The 22,212-nt window shown below is 42.9% G+C and overlaps 1 pseudogene across 1 annotated transcript; it reads right to left on the bottom strand.

The window, feature by feature from the left end:
- Window positions 1-17,791: 17,791 nt before the first annotated feature.
- On the bottom strand, window positions 17,792-19,573 carry LOC307066726 (Golgi-associated RAB2 interactor protein 4-like; annotated as a pseudogene). The gene is made up of 2 exons: window positions 18,819-19,573; window positions 17,792-18,503 (listed from the first exon to the last, which is right to left on the bottom strand). The product of its transcript is annotated as a Golgi-associated RAB2 interactor protein 4-like (transcript).
- Window positions 19,574-22,212: the final 2,639 nt, after the last annotated feature.

Here is a 22,212-nt window from a genome sequence, read left to right as displayed (position 1 = left end):
AAAGCAAGAAAGAAATTTATTATCTCAAGAAATCCAGAAGTCAGTGATCTTCCATGACGGCTTGGGCTCTGCTTCTTTGAGTCTCTTGAGTCGGCCTCACCTGTGGGTAGGCTTCACCCTTACACTGGTAACAAGATGGCTGCAGCAGTTCCGTGCAACACATCCTGACACAGCCATGGCCTGGAAAGAACACTCTGTTCTAATGAATTCTTATTTTGAATGAAAAACTCTTTAGCATTTAAAATCCATTCATTCAATAATTATTTATTCAACACTTGATAAATGCCTGCCAATAGTCTAAGTGCTTGAAATGCAGCTATAAGCAAAATAGTAGACCTCCACTTATATGTCACTGGACGTAACTGGGTCACATGGCACCCTGTACCCATTCAATGGAAAGAGTTATAAGACCACTATGATTGATTGGAACCCAATCCAAGATATTTCAGGAAAAAGGATCCCTCTTCCCTAAATCATGTAGGAGAGGCATAATCACTTGAACGGATTGGGGCTTTTTTTGCAAGGATCCAGTGGAGGAAAAGGATATTCAGTAGATCACTTAGCAGTGTCTGTAAACAGAATTTATAAGAATATATTGTTATTCAGTTTATGAAGATTATCTAATAACGTAGATATGTCTTGTTACCTAATGTTAGGTTAAGTTACAGGATTTTTAAAAAGTACATATAAAAATGATCACAACTATATATGTTTAAATCTTGGCATATTCAAAAAGACCAAATAGCAATACTAAAATGCTAGTAATATATTTCCTGTTTACTTTTTGTGATAGAGCTATTTGTGTATTTGTATATCCTGTTTCTACTTTTCCCGCTAAATTTTCTTTAATGAGTTTTTTCTTCTTTAAATAGTTCTTTAAATGAAAAATAATTTCATGTCAACTGTGTCCAGCTACATTATCTACTGCCTAATCTAAATCAAATAAAACAAATTTATGGAGCCTGAAGTTTCCTAGTCTCAGATCATAGCAATGACATCTTTTTTTTTTGTTTCCAGTACTTCCAACTCAACCAAGAGACAAGCAATTTTAAATAAAGAAAAAGAACTCCCTTGCCAAGAATCTTCAGATCAATGATCAGGAATATATGATATTTTAGAGTTTAAATATTTGTCAAAGATTAAGATGATAATAAATTCACTAAATATATACACTTACAGCTATACTAGATTTTGGTTAATATTAACATATCTTATGTTTAAATTAATTAATGATTTACCAGAAAATTTGCTTTAGAGTGTAAAGAGAAATAGAAACATTTCCTCCAAGCATCCAGATATCTGGAGCCTACTAAGGTCAAGCCCCCAAATAAATCATATATAGTTCACCCATCTCTCCTTCTCATTACTCTTTGGTTTCAGTTTTCATGGGGACTCATGTTTGAGGGGCTAATTATGACCACATAGGCTGTTGGGAGACACACATTCTCTTGGGAAGAAAAGCTATGAGGTTGAAAAGCAGCAGGGCTTCTTTCTCCCACTGCAATCAGGATAATCCACAAAATACACTCAGTAAGAAGTGTTTGCTAGCTTAAAAAAAAATGAGTATCGTAATTTCTCAGTTGCACTAACACACCTAGGCTCATCAGCAGGGCTCAGTTGAAGATTTAGAAGAAGTAGTTTTGGGAGATGAAACATTCAGTAATTTGCCTTTTAAAGGTGACTACCTATAAAGCAAATCTTCATGGCTAATGTAAATTGATAACCTCTTGCCTGCATCTAAAGAACAGAAGCCTGTCTCTAGTCATAGAGATGTGTTAACTGTTGACCTCTCAAAACTGCAAGAACATGGTGAGCACTGCTTTTCCCTATCAGTTTGACATCTAAACAGCTCAGAGCTGATAGGATTCTTCATCAATCACCTTGATCACAATGGCTGTATGGACAGGGAATTTAAGAGAGCTGATCTGCTCTGTCACTTTGGGCTACATTGTTCTTTTTTTCTTTCTTACTTTTCTTTAGGCCATCTCATCCATCAACTGAACTGCACAACAATTGAGACCTAAAACTAAAAACACATATAATGACACTTAGTTAAATGACTGGGCACTGCTAAACCCACAGGGAATCAGAGTAACCATTCAGTTTGATTTAAAGAATCAGTCCACCAGTTGTGAGGTACTCATGCAAACAAATGAGTATTTGGCATTATGCATCCTGTATCTAATAGTCTCCGGTATTGCAAAGACTGTAAATATCCAATGTAATAGAATACATTTTCAAAATAAAATCAAAGAGATCAGATTTGTGGTTACCAGAGGCAGGGGGTGGAGGGAGTGAGAATTGGGTGAAGGTAGTTAAAAGGTACAAACTTCCAGTTGTAAGATAAATTAGTACTAGTGATGTAATGTACAACATAATAAATGAAATTAACACTATGATACATTTTTTATGAAAGTTGTTAAGAGGGTAAATTCTAAGAGTTCTCATGACAAGGAAAATATTTTTTTATATTTGTTTAATTTTGTCTGTACATGAGGTGATGGATGTTCACTAAACTTACGGTGGTCATCATTTCATGATGTATGTAAGTCAAATCATTACACTGTACACCTTAAACTTACAAAGTGCTGTATGTCAGTTATATCTCAGTAAAACTGGTAGAAAAAAATTAAATCACCAGAGGTCGAAATCTTTGAATGAATACTATTCTGAATAAATCAAAAAGGACATTGTTAGAAAAGAAAAAAATGAATACCAAATATAATAGTTCTGGTAAATGAGTTTCACGTGCAGGAGTTTGTAGCTTATATGTTCAAGTATAAGCGGTGGGTAGATGTGTCAGCCCGGAATGTAGTGATGCATCGTGAGAAACACAAGGAACACAGCTTCAGCTCTCCCCAGGGACAGCCAGGGAATCTCTGAAGGCTCTGATACCTTAGAGGTCACATCTCCCTCTGAATTTAAAGGTACCTTATTTTGTCTTTTACATCCCTGAATATGATTAAACTCCTGCTGTTGTGCTAAATTTCCAAGATTGTAAAAAGTCAGGGGAATTAAAAAGGTCACTGCAGCATTTCATTTCACTAGCAGACTAATGTTATAGGACGACATAGGAAATTGCTTGAAAAGAGAACCTGTATCCAAATTCTGGAAAATCTGAGTGGGAAAACCTAGGTGGGAAAGAGAAGGTCCTTTTAGATGTGTAAGGACAATGTGAGACTCCTTACCAGAAGGTCTTAGTCAAGAAAATTAAAATGTCATTTTAATAGTAAAAAGAGGCTAGAATCTGGTCACTTAACATGAAAATTTGCCGGGAGTTAGTTGCAATATCCATTTTTCTGTGGACCCCTGGACTTGTTTATAAATTTAGAATGTTGCTTTTATACCTTAGAGTTACAAAGTAACTACACAACATAACCCTTTCTGTTTTAGTACAATACCACTATTTTACACAACTAGGAGTAACATGTTAGATGTAAATATAAAATTAAGAAATAGTGAAATCAACAAAGATAGAACATATACATGAATGACCGAGTCTGCATTCATTCAGGACAAAATGTAAAACAATTTGCTTACATCTATAAGATGAAAAAATACTCATGTTGGCTTAAAATAAAAATAATTGTAATGCATGTTAATACATATGTGCTTTGAAATCTGTTGACTCCTATGAGCAATATGATATTTTGTGATAGTTCAAAATTCAAGTTGTTTCAAGGACAGCTCTTAAGCAGATCCATCCAAAAGGACTGCCTCAAGTTTATCCCAATTTAGTGTCTGCACAACATGAGTTATCAACATGGAACATCTTCAAAATAAGTTAATATTCGTGATGTTTCTGAGGTGCACATCGAAGAAATTATTTCAGTGAGCCCAGACTCTTGCACCTTCCCATACATAGAGAAACACTAAATTCCTTAACTTGAGATGTGGCCTCCTGGGCTTGAAGCCCTCAAAATTCCTGATAACTCTCAACTTTTAGGTTGTGAATATTTTTAAGTCTACAGGTATAAAGCAGACACTTCCAAAGCGAAACAAAAGACAAATCTCAACATTTGGAACACTGACACTGGTGGCGGACACTCCCAGAAAGATCCATCTGAGGAGCTGTTAGAACGTTGTCACCCGTTTTTCCACAAGATTGTGGAATAGACATTGACAGTGGGGAATTGTCACTGGTAAGAGCTAAATCGGACTCCACGTTGGATCTGTTTCTTTGACTTTAACCTTTGCTTTTCGTTGATTTTGCTATTATAATCATATGTAATGGCCTGCCTCAGGGAACACTGCCCACCTGTGAATGGCTGCAAGAAAAAAGAAACCAACACATCCGCTCACTGAGGCTGGTCATTCCCGAAGATGTTTTGCAAGACTGATGGCCCTTTTACTTATTACTTCCTCACCGCCTCTCCCTCTCTGACTCTATAAAAGAAACTGGCATCCAGACCCAGATAAGATGGTTTATCAGAGGTATTAGTCTGCCACCTTCTCAGTCTACCAGATTTCTGAATAAAGTGGTATTCCTTGCCTCAAAAAAAAAAAAAATATATATATATATTCGTGATGTTTGATTATATAAAAAATCTTATAATTCTTCAATATTTGAATTTTGGATAGGATTTTTTTTTAGATTCTCCCAGGGTAAATGGTGTGCTTTATTAGTAAACATTTATTAAATTCATAAAATATGTCAGACAAATGCTTTATAAGCATCATCTCATTTAATCTTCTCAAAAATCCGATGAGATAATATTATTAAGCCCATTTGACAGATTAGAAAACTGAGATACAAAGAAGCTAAGTAACTTGGATGAAGTATATGTTGGAGCTGGAATAAAAACCCACAGCCTAAGCTCTTATTCAGTGCACTAGTCTGTGTAGAAACAATTTAAGCCACAAACCACAGAGTACTTCTTTCAGTAAATTCTGGTATACCTATAACATCATTATGAAAATAGCTTCAAACTATTATATATAGAATGGATAAACAACAAAGTCCTCCTGTATAGCACAGGAACTATATTCAATACCCTGTGATAAACCATAATGGAAGAGAATATGAAAAAGAACATGTATATATGTATAACTGAATCACTTTGCTGGACAGCAAAAATTAACACACATTGTAAATCAACTATACTTCAATAAAATAAAATTAAAAAAAGAAAACAGTTTGACAACATTCAAAGATATTGGGTAACTAACACCCTTTAAGTTGCAAAACTAAGTTCTTTTCAGACTCAGATAACTGTCTTGAATGAGAGCTGTTGTGTTAACTGGAATTTGAGGTTAATTCATTTAATAGAGAAGCCATTTGCCTTTCAAGAAGGCCTTCCTATGTAAACAAATAGAAAGATCATTGAGAACCTGCTCATCTTTGTAGCCCAAACACCTAGTGTATTTCACACATTCTATGTATTCAATAAGTATCTCTTGTTTACATTAGCTAATCAATTAATTTATTATTGAACATTCAATTAAGTGAATCTTGATCTTATAAGCAAACTCATATGTGTATTAGCGCATGGGCTCTGTAGTTTGTGGCACGCAACCTCTCTAGTTGAGGAGCTCGGGCTCAGTAGTTGTGGTACATGGGCTTAGTTGTTCCGTGGCATGTGGGATCTTAGTTCCCTGACCAGAGATTGAACCCACATCCCCTGCATTGGAAGGCAGATTCTTTACCACTGGACCGCCGGGGAAGTCTCTGTATTACATACCTTAAAAGGGGTCTCATAAATACACAACATTAACTTACCTCTGGTGATTTTCTGAATTTACTTGTTGGGTAAATCTGTAGAAAATACAAAATACTATTCATACTCAAATCAAAAGTTTAAATAAAGGCATTGTCTTAGTTCAGGCTATAATAACAGAATATCATACACTAGGTGGCTTAAGCAACATTTATTTCTCATAGTTCTGGAAGCTAAGAAGTCCAAGATACAGCATCTGGTTAGGGCTCTCTTCCTGGTTTGAAGGTAGTCATCTCATTGTATCCTCACATGGCAGAAAGGAGAGAGAGAAGAGAGAGCTTTCTCTCTCTTGTCTCCTTAAAAGAGCACTAATCTCATTCATGAGGGCTCCACCTTCATGACCTAATTATCTCCCAAAGACACCACCTGCTAATACTGTCACATTGGGGGTTAAGATTTCAACATACGAATTTTGAGGGGACACAAATATTCAGTCCATAACAGACATTAAAATAATATCAAGTCAATAAATAATTCTTATTGTTCATTCTTTATTCTTTATATGCCTTCATGCTGAATTAAATTTCTGCTCTTTCCTTAACAGTCCAATGTTCTGATTTGTGAATTTATTCATGCCTTTGTAAAAATATTACCAATCTCACATAGCAACCTATGTATCATGTGTAATTCCCTCCTGAGTATGACTAATAATTAATCTAACTTGTAGGTGTTAGATAATATACCATAGTTACCTACTTGCCTAAAACTATACCAGAATTTTAGTCTGTGATCAACATATATAAAAATCTCTCTGTATAATTTCCAAATCTTTTTTTCAAAATGTGCTTGTGTGCAAAAGAAAGACAGCTTGGCAGTACAGATTTCTGGACATGTTGAAGAGTGATCTATTCTCCATTTATTGCTTGAGACTGTTGGATTCCCTAGCATGCTGCCTAACTGATTAAGGATTTGGACTACTCTTACTGCAAGGTAGTGATGGTATTACATAGCATCATTTACTTCCATGAAACAAATGTCCTTAACAAAGTCCACTTTTTATGACCAGTAAAAGTTTATGAATAAATGGGGAAATATTATAGCTCACACATTATTGAGGTAAAAGCATACCTAGTTGGAGGGGTACAGTCAAAGCTCTGGTATCTCTCTTCACACCCTAAAAAACTGGAGGAAATAGAGACCATATAAAGTTCTAGGTGTGCATGTTCGCATACACGCCAAACCCTGTATTTCAGACTACTTTAACTTGTTGAGGTTCCTGAGGACAAAAATAGAGAGCCGAGAGCCTGGTGAGTCCTTCCGTTCCATGTTAGGAGGATGGATGAATTGCTGGGACTGTCTAGCTAGCATCCTGATTTGGAGATGAGAAATGAATATTAATATTCAAGTCGCTTAATGTCGTTCCTAAATTTCCACATCACAGCATCAGAATAACCAGTTTACAGGTTTTGTATTGAAAACTTGGGTACGAATTGGTGTCCTGCCTTTTTCTTAGGGTTTCTTCCTCACTGTTTACATGAGCAGCCCTTGAGAAGCAGAAGCTAGACCATCACTTCCACTCCCCTCCTCCCATACAAAATTCCTTTCCTGTGTGGCTCACAGATTCAACATTTGTGATTATTCACAATGTAACAGAAGCAAAGTGTTCACCCTAAAGGACTGAGTTATCTATTTAAATGATCTGTCTACAGACAGAACAGGCAATGGAAGGAAAAAACCCTACATTTTGAAGGCAGTCTTAATAAATATTTTATTGAAACATAGTGGCGTTTCACAGAGACAGATATGCTCGTTTATCCATTTTATCTTGAAATTTTTTTCATTGTTACACAAAATGAAATAGTAGAAGAAAGTAGAAACATAATAGCAATCATTATAAATGTTTATAGACATAAGTAAAGCCCTTATCTAAAGTTCATCCTGTTTAAGGACATGTTTTATGTTGTACAATTCCTCTTAGAATATCAATCTAATAAGCACCAAATGAGGCTGAAGACAATGCTGTTATAAAAAATGGAGAAAAATAATTAAAATATGATAATTATACTGATGGCTTATATGTTCAATCTAATCAACCAGGCTTCCAATTTGTCATAATGTACACTCACTCATACATTATTACTTAATTATAACAACACTTCTATTTGGAAAGGTTGTCAATCAAGTGAACACCCAGCATTTTTTCTTTTTTCTTTTCCCTAATAAGGGGCATATTTTCAGCAAGGATTTGAAGCCACCATGCTATTGATGTAACCCTTGAAATACTTTAAATGCAAAAACTATAGTTCACATTGAATATTTTTCTTTATATACATGTTAATATAAGTTTCTATTATGTAACATTAGTCTTTTATGTCAGAACTGATATACCACATTCTAAAAGAAAAATAAATATTGACAGAATTTGGTGATTTTATGGATAAGATATCCATGTGCTTGCACTAAAAGACAAAAGATGTGCTGTTTTTAAGAGAGGGAAAATTTGACCATAGTGTTTCCCAGTTGCATGGGTTCTCAGCAAGAATGGGTTCTCAGCAAGCATTTTCCAGATTGAACCTAAATATGGAAATAATTACTAACACCTATAAAACTCTCTACAGAGCAACTTCACTCTCATTTTGAAGGAGACAACTTTGTTCTTTCTTATCCTTTACGTCTGGGCCAGTTTCAGCTTTAAAGTTACAAGGGAAGTGACCTTCACCTCGAAATTTATCTATAAAGAAGGAAGAGAGTCGCCCATGCATTCCTCTCCCCCTTCCCAAGCTCAAACACAGTACAAAACGGAAGCTCGGGAAATTCAGCTCGGAAAAAGACCCTGAGGACAGGATTCGAACCCCTCAATACCCAAGAGAAGTTCCCACTATGACTCACCACGAGCCCACCTAGAACCGCCTATTCTCAATTTTTTAACCCAGATTATTTAATAGACCATTTTGTCAAGATGGTCAGATTATTAACTAAGAATTTAGAAATATATATTCTTACTGAGTGTGGACAGTTTGTGTCCTTAAGTATCTGGATATTTGGTTCTATGACTCCATTCAACCAATATGGTAGATAAGTCCATAGGATCTATTTTTTTATAATTAGTGGGAGAGAGAGAGAGAGAGACTTTATTTCTCCTTTATTTCTTTAACTACTCTTCTTTGCAAGTGTAAAATAAAGAAACAAATGTTCACATTTGCAAACCTCCATTATTCTTTACATCTAGTTTTGTGATGATGAGATACCTTATATGTACAATTGCAAACATGGAATATGAGCCCATATATCAACACTACTACATTTCTATCACTTTCATGAATTACTAACAAAAGCAATTATATCAAAAGTTTTTTTGTTTTGTTTTGTTTTTTTGCTTTACGCGGGCCTCTCACCACTGTGGCCTCTCCCGTTGTGGAGCACAGGCTCCAGATGCGCAGGCTCAGCAACCATGGCTCACGGTCCCAGCCGCCCCACGGCATGTGGGATCTTCCAGGACCAGGGTACCAACCCGTGTCCCCTGCATCGGCAGGCAGACTCTCAACCACTGAGCCACCAGGGAAGCCCTCCTTAGATGTTTTAACTTCATTTATCCTTCGTAACAACCATGGGATTGGTATTATTGTTCATTATTTTCAGTTGAGGAAATTGAGGCACAGAAAGATGAAGTAGCTTGCCAGAATTACTTACTAAACATTAGAAAATTTTCAAACTGGAGTCCCTCTCTGAGTTTTCTGAGAATGTCAACAATAATAACAATGAGAAATTTGGGGGAAAGTCAGGGCTTATGCTCCTTGCCTTAACTGCAGCCTCACCTCCTCTGCTGCCTTTTTGCCCCATTGTGGGGTGGCCCGCTCTGCAGTTTCCTTTCCTCCTGGCCCCAGGGAGCTGCTTCTCTGGGCTTGGTTCCCTCACTTCCTGATGGCTCCGTTTTGGTACTTGGCTGACGGCTCCAGGGAGGGATCCAGGTTCATCCCGGTACCCTATCTTAAACCCTGAAACTCCACCGTCAATTAATCTAGTTGCATTCTGCTGTTATCATATGTTCATGCAAAAGCGGATCCAAGCATCCTAAGGAGAATTTGTAAGTTGTATAAATATGTCAACCAAATAACATACTTGAACACGTAAGGAGGGGAGATGAGTTTGGGTTTGGAACTATCCAAAGAATGGATATGCTTTCATTTCTTTCATACAGTAACACAGCCAAAAGCAATCTTCCTTTACTGTGAAAGAAGGCAGGAAAGAGTCAGGAGAGTACTACACTATTAAACTCCAAGGAGGGTAAGAATGAAAAGTACCTGAATTCTGAAGTTAGATTGACAGCTCTTCACTGTAACACTCAGGATCCCCTGAGCCCTGATCCTGAGCTCATACTCAACAGAGACCAGAAAAAGCAACAATATTTTAATAATCAAGTAGTGTATCATAAAGAATGTAGGTTAGACATAAGGAAGAACAATCTGACATGAAGAATATTTGACCATGACACAAAAATCCCTAATAAATTTAGATCAAATTTCAGCCAATTGGATTAAGAAGAAAAAAAATCCAACCAGGACATATATGTGGCATTATGAGAGCTATAAAGCCTATTAATGATGGGCTGAATTCTTTATTGGCCTGATTAAATTTACCACACAGTTTGCTATCAACATGGGTGTCATTAGGTACTAAAGATAATCTATAATCTCATTTCATGGAGATGTTGAAAAACATAAATGCCTTCTTGTCTCAAAGAAAGAGGCTAACTCTTTCTAAAGAGAAAACGGGACTTCCCTGGCAGTGCAGTGGTTAGGATTCCACGCTGCCAATGCAGGGGGCACCAGTTCCATCCCTGGTCAGGGAACTAAGATCCCACATGCTGCGTGGCCAAAAAGATAAAGAAAATTAAAAAATAAAGAGAAAAGAATAAACAAGTTCATGCATTCAAGAATTTTTCTAGTTCTTCTAATCAGTAACTAAGCATATATAGATGTAAAAATCATATAAATCATATAAATTTCAGGTTAAGGGAAGAAGATATATTGAACATTTTTTCTCCTGTAGTATAACAATTAAAAAATTCAACACACATTTATTGCTATGCGTCTGGTGTTGTAAATAAGCACTTCCATGTCCTCTATCTTATTTAACGTTGTTATTAAACAGTCATTTTCATTTTCCTTGTAAAAAAGAAATTCTAATCCCTCTGTAGCCTGAGGGAAACCACTAAACCTTTATTCTTCAATTTTATTTAAAATTGAGATGATAATATTTAGCTCCCTAGGTACTATGAAAACTAATTAATTAGCGTTGGCAAAAGATCTTGAAGACCAAAAAATATGAAAATCCTAAACCTAATATTATTACGATTTTATTCCTCACAGTGTCCTCAACATTAGTCTCCTTTTTTTTTTACTCTATTCCCCATCAGTAAATAACATGTAACTTGAAACAATTTGACAAGAGCTAAAACCTACCAGCTGTTATCAAGATACCATGGCTAAAGATGGTATTTATGCGCATGTTTGTAGTACATAAAAAAACATATGTGCTTGTTCACTAAAGATAGGAAAGTCTGAGTGAAAATAATATGATGAAATTCTTTTAACTGGCTCCCATGCGATTTCAGAATGGAATATGATGCTTTGTTTTTCATATTACTGGAGATATGAGATAATCTGAAGCAGCTTCGATGTTAAGTAAAAAAATGTAAAGTACAGTCGGTTTGCGATATGCGGAACTCTCACTGTTGTGGCCCCTCCCATTGTGGAGCACAGGCTCCGGATGCGCCGGCTCAGCGGCCATGGCTCACGGGCCCAGCCGCTCCGCAGCATGTGAGATCTTCCAGGACCGGGGCACGAACCTGTGTCCCCTGCATCGGCAGGCGGACTCTCAACCACTGTGCCACCAGGGAAGCCCAATTATATATTTTTCAGTATATTTTTATCATGAAAAAGGAAGAAAAGTCACTATATCCCACCTGAATGGCTAAAAGGAAAGAGCTAAACAGTATCAAATGTTGGCAAGGATGTGGAACAACCAGGACTTTAATACATTCCTGGTGGGAATTATTATTTCCACAGTCATTTTGGAAGGAAAAAGCTTGGCAGTATAATCAGAAGGTGAACATATGCATATATTCAATTCCATTCCTATGTATATGCCGAACAGAAGTTTATGTATATTTTTACCAACAGAACTGTATATAAATGTTCATAATAGCACTATTTTTAATAGCCCAAAACTGATAATAACTTAAATCAATAACAGAATAAGTTGTAGTATCATCACACAGTGGAATACTGTATAGCAGTGAAAATAAATGGACGATCGCCAGGAAAGTCATGCACAAACCTCATAAATATAATGTTAAGGGAAAGAAACCAGAGTCAAAGAGTACGTACTATGTGATTCCACTATATAAAGTTGAAAAGCCAACACCATTCATCTATGGTGTTGGAAGCTAGGGTAGTAGTTACCCTTGAGTGACCGCAAGGGGGCACTTCCAGCGGTGCAGTGATGCTCTGATTCTTCGCCAGGTGGTAGTTTCATGGGGTTGCTTATCTTGTGAGATGTCATCGAGTGGTATGCTTACGATGGCAAACTTTCCTGAATGAACGTTATAAATTGACCATTGAACAACATAGGGGTTAGGAACCTCCCTGCCCCCAGGTGAAAATCCGTATATAACTTTACCGTTGGCCCTCTGAATCCGCGGTTCCACATCTGCGGGTGAAACCAACCATGGAATGTGTAGTACTGTAGTATGTATTTAGTAAAAAAAAAAATCCAAGCTTAAGTGGATCCGAGGAGTTCAAACTCGTGTTGTTTAAGGGTCAGCTGCACTTCAGAATAAAATGTTAAGAAACAAGGAGGCAGGACATCATCTCAAAGCCAAGGATAGATCTTTAAAAAACGAATTTAGTTTTATGAAAAGCAATATATTTGTTCTTGTTTTTCCCTTGAACCAGTGTATATTGCATTATGGCAGGGTCCTGGGACTGTGAAAGTGTCAGAGGGAAAAGAAAAGAGGGGTGACGTGAGCATCAGCTGAAGCTGTGGGGAGCAGGTTAGCTCTCCAGGGAAGGTACTTCTCAGCAGCTCCTTGCTGTGCAGTCACAGTTCACCTGCACACTGTATCATGTACATGCATGTGCATATCTAGAAAGATGTTTCCCAACCTTTCACAGGCCGTGGCACGTGCAGAAAATGACAACATTGGAATGGCACACACTGGGGTACCAGATGGGGCTCCTGGCAGCCAAAGCCAAGTGGCCTGGTCCTCCAGGTGCTCCCAGGATGAGGGGTATTAACCTCAGCACACCTGTGGGATAATGTCCTCTTAGAGAGAGTGTGGGAAGCCATGGGCCTCCATTATCCATTTCACGTTCTCTGAACTGGCAAAGGGGAAGCGTCTAGGCTTCCCTTGCCCTTCTGCTCTTGGAGAAACCAGCTCTGCACACACCTCACGCTGGGTTACGGGTCCCATTTGCAGTAATGAAGATCATGGGCTTCAGGGGAGTTGTGCAGCATCCTGGGCCCCTCCTCTATGCTGTGGCCTTACTTCTATTTCTCGCCTCATTTCCCACCGAACGCCCCACTCTGTCTCCCGAGCACGTTACACCCTGGGCACACTGCACATGTCTGTCGCCTATGAACATCTCCCAAGCCCTGCTCTCTCTCCATCACACCATTCCCTCTGCCAGACCACTCAGCCTGCCATCCCTGTGCTAAGCCCTCCACTTCTCTGTGAAGCCTCTTTCTATACACTGAGGCCACTACCACACTGTGATTTGTGTTACAAGTGTGTGTGTGTGTGTGTGTGAACATCCTCATGGTCCCTGATTTCCTATCTTGCCCACAGTAGGTGCTCAACAGTTATTTCTCAAATGACTTCCATGCTGCAGAAGGACCCTGGCACTAACTCCACCCCTGTTCTTGGTGGTCACTCATTGTCCCCTTGGGTCCAGATCCCCAGCCTCTCAGGTACCTTTCAGCCATTTCAAACTCTGGCACTCCACTGCCAGGGGCCTGGAGCCATGCCGCCTGGATGAGACACGTCCTCATTGCCCAGACGCCCTCACCTCCCCTAGCTCACACCTTTGGGGTTGGCATTAGACTAATTGTGGTGTGACAGAGGGAAAGGGTCACGGTGACTCAGCCTCAGTGCTGACTCCCCTCATTCAAGCGCCAACCTGCAGTCTCAGCATGTGGCCACAAGGGGCTCTCTGGGGGAGACCCTTTGCCCAGGGGAGGAGAGCTCTGTGGGAAGTACTGCCCAGATAGACAAGGAACTGCTCAGGGGCTCTGGCCCTCTCCAAGTGCTGAAGCCCCACTGCCCGCCTTGGCTGCCTTATCCTGATGGTGTACCTTTAGCTGTCTAGCAGCTGTTGTTTTCTATCTTAACACATTACTCCTTGCTTTCCCGTGAGCCTTTCTTCTGGCCACCCACTCTACTGACCAATAGCTGCCACAGGGGCAAGTCACCTCCACTTTTGTCAGTTCCACTTCCTTTAGATGAGGGCCAGACCTACACCATAAGCTCCCTGTCTTTCAGGATGTGGGCTGGAAAATTGTCCTGTTCCATCTCTTCAACACCTCCCGACTCCGCCCCCTTCTGTCTCCCCAGTGCCACCAAGGTTCGGGGCTCCCCGAACTGCCAGGATTAATGCAGTGGCTTCCTGGAGGTCCCCGTGTCTGCAGACAGCCCCCTGCCCATCAACTCTCCACCCTGGAGCCAGAGAGATCTTACTCCCATCAGATGCTGGCCTTCAGTGGTTCCCCAAGTCCCAGACACTCAAATACTACCCAAGGCTCCCCAAGACCGAGCTGCCTGATTCTCCAACCTCACGTCCCTCCTCTCTTGCCCTCCAAGCAGTAGTACTGAAATACTTGTAGTTGCTCAACACAGCGTGGTGTGTCAAGCCTTTGTACTTTGCACATGCTCTTTCCTGTGGCCTGATCATCTCCCACCCCTCCCCCAACTTTACCCTTGCTCCTCATACTTCCTTCACCTGGCTGAGCCCTATTAATCCTTAAAAGTGCCAATTGCCCTGTGAAGCCTTTCCTAACCCATAACTCCTTCCCATGCCCCAGAAGCCCTCCTCTGAATAGATCCAGTCCCCAAACACACGTCTCTCATTGTATTTGTCACTCAGACTTGTGATCATTACTCGGGCAGTCCTGTCTCCTCCACCATCTGAGTACCTCTGTGCGGGACCGGGGTGGCACACTGTCTGAAAGTTGTTGCACTGAGGTAGCTCCCTCTCTGCACCATTACCTCCCACCTTGAGCAAGTCCTTTAAATGCTCTGAGCTTCCATTTGCTTACCTGCAAAATGTAAAGACGTGAGAATCAGAAGGGGGCACACACATTCAAGAACTTTATAAACAGCTAGGGGCTATGCACGTGTTTGTTTGTTTGTTTGTTGTAAATTTATTTTATTATTTATTTTTGGCTGCATTGGGTCTTCGTTGCTGCGCGTGGCTTTCTCTTGTTGCGGCGAGCGGGGGCCACTCGTCGTTGCGGTGAGCGAGCTTCACTTGTTGCGGTGGCTTCTCTTGTTGGGAAGCACGGGCTCTAGGCGTGAAGGCTTCGGTAGTTGTGGCTCGCGGGCTCTAGGGCACAGGCTCAGTAGTTGTGGCACACGGGCTTAGTTGCTCAGTCGCATGTGGGATCTTCCTGGACCAGGGCTTGAACCCAGGTACCCTGCGTCGGCAGGCGGATTCTTAACCACTGTGCCACCAGGGAAGTCCCTATGCACGTGTTTTTAATGCATTTTCTTTCTTCAGACTAGTGTTTCCCTGCACTTGCCTGTGTGGAAATCATAAGATGAAAGGAGTGTGATGTGATCTTTTTGTAATTTCTCCTCCTTGGGTCCAAGGAAAAGCTGGTGGAGAGTAAACCATTAATTGTGTCTCCCTGCAGCTCCTAGTCTTCTCGGAAACTCTGGGTTAATTCTGCGGTCAGGAACCTTGTTTGGCCAGGGGAAACAGTGCGTATGTGTAGGTCTTGGGCGGTCTCCCTTTCTCATCAGTGCTCCCCACCAAGTGCCCACCATTCCGTCCACCAACAGAAGAGACCTCTCCCCACCATCCCGTGATGAGGTCTGTGGAAGTCACAAAATGAAGGTCCAATCAAAAAGGATGCTCTGACCTAACAAATACTCTCCCTCATGTGAGCTTTAAGGATTTGGTTTTGGAGCCCCAGAAGAAAAAAGTTCCTGCAGATTTGGTGTGGAGGAACCCTTCTGAGCAGGGCATTCAAAAGTTTATGAGGAGGACTGGATGCTGGAGGTTCCAGGAGTGAACGCTGGAATTCCAGGTGGGAGCCTGTTTCTGGCTGCAGCCCGGGTCATGCCAGAGGCTAGAGGTAGAAGCCTGGGAGCCAGACACAGCTCAAGGGTGGAATGGATGCTCTCGAGATAAGGCCAGCTAAGAGCTGTGAGCTCACTGAAGTTCGAAAACTGCCTCCCAGCCCCCACCCCTCCCTCCCCTCAATCTAGTAAAAATTGATGCTCATCTCTGTAGTTTTGGAACATGATGGTAAGAATGCTGGTGCCTAGGGTTCTTGTGCTGGTCCTATCTCAGGCTTGTTTGCTTGCTTCCTTCGCATACTACAGACAGAGCTTTGCATAAAGAAGTGGGCTGGTGGATGACTGTTCTGCAAAGATCCCATTGTGCGACTGGAGCAGGTTACCTTCTCTGAGCCTCAGTGTTCTCATCTGTAAAGTAGGCATATCGTTCCTTCTTTTCCTAATAACCAAACAAGTGTTCTTGTACTTTACCTTAAATCAATGTAATTTAAAGATGCCAAGCCTTTCTGACATCATTTTTGTGCATAAATACAAGTGATGAAAAGAGAAAGGCATTGGCAATAATTTCCTCACAACTGCCACGGTGATCGTAGGACCATCCTGATTTCAGAGTTAGTAAAATGTGAAAAATACAACACCTGTGTACCTACCATCTTGCTTAAGAGACAGAACAATTCCCAGCAGCACTAACAGCCTTGTGTCAACCTCCTTGACCTAGCCTTTCCACCCTAGAGAAAACTGCCCTCAATTTTGTGTTTGCTTTTCCCTCATTTTTAGCTACCGTTTTTTTAAAACATGTACCCTATGCAATCCATTGTTTGAGCTTGTTTCAGAATGGTTCCATGAGTGGAACTGTATCCCATTCTTTTGATGTTTTTAAAAATCATGAGAAGTTGATCTATGCTAATGTGTGTAGCTCATTGATTTTTCACTATTGAATATTCCAGTCTCTTCATATCCTGCTGTATTAATTCTGCTGATGGAAATTTGGGCTGTTTCCCGTGTTTTGCTGTTAAGTTATTTTTGCCCTAAACATTCTCAGAGTTGTTTCTTAGAACATGTGTGTTTCTCCAGGGTATATACCTGGGCAGGGAATGGCTAAGTCTAGATGAGAGTGCTTGCTGTTCTGATTGCTAGCTAATACTGCCACCCTTATTTCTGTCCACTGAATAGCCCGAGGGGACATGAGTCCTGTTCTGGCTGTGTTTACACACCTTCCGGGGGAATAAGCGTTTATACAAAGAATAGGGGGGGATTCCCTGGCGGCGCAGTGGTTGAGAGTCCACCTGCCGATGCAGGGAACATGAGTTCGTGCCCCGGTCCTGGAAGATCCCACATGCCGCGGAGCAGCTGGGCCTGTGAGCCATGGCCGCTGGGCCTGCGCGTCCGGAGCCTGTGCTCCGCGACGGGAGAGGCCACAACAGTGAGTGGCCCGCGTACCGCAAAAAAAAAAAAAAAAAAAAAAAAAAAAAACAATAGGGGTATAGTGAAGGAGAGCTTCCCAGACCATAGTTTGACTTTGAGCCATGGCCCTGAGGGGCAAAGCCAGAAAGGAGTGGAAGCCAGATGGAGCACTGCTGTTGGCGCTGAGCATGTGTGTGAGGTGGGGCTGCCCTTGCCTGGACACTGGGTCTCAGACTGTGGCACAGCTGACATCACAGAATCCACTGTGAGGCTACAGCTGGGCTTCGGGACCTAGAAATTCAGACAAAACACTGCATGCATTCTCAGATTGTATGGCTTTCTATTTAAATTGCAGTCAGGAAGCTGAAATGGGCTCTCCAGGGGTATTTCCCAGAGCCCTGGTCCCCTTTGCAGCTCCCAGCTCTAGGTCCTATTGATGGGCTTCAATGGTCACTGGCTCCATGGTCTCAGATGTCACACCAGCGATTTCCAGCCCCTGGCCACTCTCTGCTGTCTCTGGGATGGCCTCCATTCGGGTCCCTTGCACTGGCTTCGCCAGGATGCTCCCATGTTTATTTCATGATGAGGCCACTGTCTTTTTGGTAAGTCTGGCTCTCATGTTCTTGAAGAAAGAGCTGATCCTGCTGAGTCTCTTGGTGGTGGGACCTGAACGCGCTGGAGATATGCTCCTGCCCGATTTGTGCGAGGTCTTGGACTCACTGGTGATGGGAGTACGGCTGATGCCTTTGGGAGCAGTGCCCTGCTTGCTGCCCCCCGGGCTGCCGTGGCCTTTGGCCTTTTGGTCATCTCTAGTGGCTCTGCGGCCGCCTGAGCACGGGCCAGCTGCTTTGGGGATGGTCTTGCTCCCCGCTGCCTCCTGGTGGCTTTCCACGGAACTGCAGAGCGAGGGGCTCCTAAGAGCTCTGTCCTCTCCCCAGTGCTCCCTTCTCTCCCTTCTTCCCTTGCGGGCCTGGGACACTCTCTGTGAGCTGCCATCCTGTTCGCTCACTTTGCCTTCCTGTGGCAAGCTTGAGACGAGGGTCCCCTCATCCTCCCTGTCGGCTCTTCCTTTGACAGTCTTGTTGGTAGGTTCTGCTCCGACCACAGTCATGCCGGCCCCTGGGGAGAGGCTGGTGGACGTGCTGGAAGCATACTCTGAACTGTTCTCAGCACCTGCCAAGGCCGTTTTCCCGCTCCTCAGGGATGTTCTGGCAGTGTCCCCAGTGGCTATGGTGGTTTTGCTTCCTCCGGGACCGTCGCTGGCTGTGGCTGCTCTGGCCGTGCTCTGCTCTTCAGCGGCAGGAGACTTGATCACTGCCGAGCTCAAAGCACCTGCTGCGGTGCCTCCTGCCACCCCTGCTGTCTCCACCTTTGTCGTTGACTGCGATGCTGACGCTTTGTCAAGCCGTGTAGTAGGCTTTGCTTTCGCAGTGGCCACATCGGGCATGGTATCGGGCTTGTGGGAGTCCAGTTGGATTCCGTGCCCCCCAGCAGAAGCTGCAGGCGTGGCCCCGGCCACCTCAGGGCACGTGTGGAGGCTGCTGACGCTCACCTGGTCCCGATCCCCCTTTCCTTGGAAATCCTCCACGGCCGGGCTCCTCCCGTCCTGTTCCTCCTCGAACACAGGCATGCAGGTCATGTCCCAGACGGGAACGGCATAGGTGTGGCTTTCACTGTCCACTGGTGGTCGCAGGAGGTCACTGAGCTGTTCCCACTCGGCGAAGAGGTCTTCCCGCGCGTCCAGAGGGGGACACAGCTGCAGGTAGAAGCGGCGGCCAGTGGCAAGCTTCACGCGCAGCTGTTGTTTCTCACGATTGTGAGTGGAGATCCTCACGAAGTCCAAGGGAAGGAGCCTGGTGAGCTCTAAGGTCTTTGCAGCCTTGTGGCTCTTCCCCTTGGTGGCCTGGCTGCGCTCGGCGTGCTTTTCACAGCCGGTGGCCCGTCGGGCCAGCAGCATGATGTCTGGGAGTGGGAGGACGGGGCTGCTGGATGTGATGCCCATGGTCACCATGCCGCCCCAGTTGTGCACGTCAATCGCGTCTCCCCTCTTCGTGACCTGGATGAAGTCGCTCTCGAATACTGCTGCGTACTTGAATATGTCGTATTCGCCCTTGTGCAGTTGCTGCTGCAGCTTCCCCGCGGTGGTGTGGAACAGGTCCACCCAGGTGCTGCTCCGGGCCGTGTGATACGGGAGCAGAGAGTCCCCACTCATGGCTGTCTTTGATCCCGACAGGCAGCGCGGTGAAGGCGGGTCCCTGGCTCTTCCCTCCCTCGGCCTCACTGGCAGAAGAGCGAGCTGCGATGCTCCTGCGTCACACAGGCGGCCCTACGGCAGGTCTTCCAAGCCCGTCCCACAGGCCCCCACGTTTGCCTCAGGGTCTCCCAGAGGCAGAGCTGTGGGTAGGGGCACAGATGATCCCAGCGGGGACGCTGCAGGGCGCCTGGAGCCCAGGCTGAATCTCTTCAAGTGTGTCGAGAGCTATGGTAGGCTGCCCTCCGCCTCACCTCACTTCTGCTTCTGGGTTTTTATCTCCCCAAGAGGCTGTGGTGAACTTCCGTCCTAGTGAGAGAAGTAACCACTTTCTCAGCCTAACCCCCTGGCACAGCCTATTTATCCTCTGATGCCCTTTGTGACCTATCACGGTCACAAAGCCCTTTGTGACCTATCACGGTCACAAAGCCCTTTGCCTCATCCCCCAGCTGCCCCCTCAGGGCAGGGCCCCCATCCTCTCCCAAACACCCCATTGCCCCCGCGGAGGACAGGCCCATCCTGCCAGGGACTCAGGTGCGTTACCAAAATAAAAATGTCTTCAACTGGGAAAGTTTTGTGTGGGTCCTTTTTCTTTGCCTCCCCCAAATTCAGCTACTGGATGGAATCTATAGGAATGTAAGACGATGGGATCAATTGGAACCATTTCAGCTCATGGTTTAATTGTATTGAATAAGGCAGAGTTGGCAGTGGCGATCCTTAGTGTGTCCTTTCATAAAATCTCAGTAAACGTGGACGATGGTGATTTTTAATAAAAACATTAAAATTTGCTTCTCCTAGGCACCATGCTGCATTCTTCACATATGGTGGTAAGAATCCACTGAGTTTGGTACTGTTAACTATTGTTCCCAGCTTATAGGTGAAGAAATTGAGGTTGTAACTCCTGTTTAAATTCCCAGAGCTAATGGTAGCAGAGGCACTATTTGAATGTAGGTCTACCTGATTCTAAAGCCTTTGTTCTGAACCACTACAGTACTTAGCCTCACAAAGAAAGCTTGGCCCAGCCAAATGTTTTCAAACTGGACTGATTTAACTACCTTTAAGAAGACCTATTTGGTGCATTATGAGAATTTGCATAATTAATTTTAATGTGTGTATATATGTTATGGAGAGAACCCAAGACAGCAATTGGGCTGATGTGGGGATTAAATTATCCAAGGGATCACTTAGATCCTCCCTTCCTTTATGCTTGTGCAAACAGCCTGTGTGTGGAAACCTAGTTATTCTTATGACCTGTCCTCCCCCAGTGAAATGGGGGGTGAGTAGCCTGAGATGTAAGCTCTGATTCCAAGAGCCTGCCAGATGCTGTCCTGTAGTAACCTCCCTACCAGGCGGAAGTGGATTGGAAGTCTTGACACCTGTGGGGAGCATGTACCATTAGACATCCTGCCTCATTGTCACTCCCACAGAGCTAGTCACAGCATAAGTGATTTCTAAATTGTGACTTGAAAGTCCTGAGAAAGGCCCTTGCTCCCAACTCTCTTTTCTCCAGTTTGATGTTATGCTTGAAATCCCACCATAGAGAGTCATTCCTTGAGGGTAAAGGCTATCTTTCTGTTAAAATGCACACACCTGTTCCTCAACAGATGACTGGATAAGCAAAATGTGGTCTCTCCATACAGTGGAATATTATTCAGCCCTAAAAAGGAATGAAGTACTGATGTATGTGACAATGTGGGTGAACTTTGAAAACATTAGACTCAGTGAAAGGAGCCACATATTGTATGATTCTATTTATAGGAAATATCCAGAAGAGGCAAATCCATAGAGACAGATATTAGATTAGTGGTTGCCTAGGACTGGAGGGGGCAGAGAATGGGGAGTACAGGGTTTCCTTTTGTGGTGATGAAAAATTCTGGAACTAGATAGTGGTGATGCTTACACAGTATTGTGAATGTACTGAATGCCACTGAATTGAACACTCTAAAATTACAGTGGTGAATTTTATCACAATCATACACACACACACACACACACACACACACACACACACACACTCCTGCTCATTTAATAGATGGGTTAAAAGTAGTTTTCTTTTCATTGTTCCCTCTCTCAGGGGAAATCATTCAATCTTTCACCATAAAGTGTGTTGTTAGCTGTAGTTTTATTTCAGAATTGCCCTTTGTCAAGTTTAAGAAGTTCATTTCTATTCTTAGTTTTCTGGGTATTTTTATCGTGAAGGATAATTGATCTTTTTTCAAATGCTTTTCCTGCATCTATTGAGCTGATTACTTGATTTTTTTTTTTTTTTGTGGTACGCGGGCCTCTCTCTGTTGTGGCCTCTCCTGTTGCGAAGCACAGGCTCCGGACGCGCAGGCTCAGCGGCCATGTCTCACGGGCCCAGCTGCTCTGCGGCATGTGGGATCTTCCCGGACTGGGGCATGAACCCGTGTCCCCTGCATCGACAGGTGGACTCTCAACCACTGCGCCACCAGGGAAGCCCTATGTATAAATTTTTATAAACTGTCCAAGGTGCGATATAAAACTAACACAGCAGACAAAATCTGTGAGGAGTCTGCAATCCATCTTAAAGTTATATGGAAAATAAATACTCTTCGAATCCAAATAGGTTGATGTATTGT

The sequence above is a fragment of the Hyperoodon ampullatus genome, assembly GCF_949752795.1.
Source record: "Hyperoodon ampullatus genome assembly, chromosome: 2".
NCBI classification, from domain to species: Eukaryota; Metazoa; Chordata; class Mammalia; order Artiodactyla; family Ziphiidae; genus Hyperoodon; species Hyperoodon ampullatus.
The sequence above is the reverse complement of the archived record's forward strand: the minus strand, read 5'-3'. Positions and strand labels throughout refer to the sequence as shown.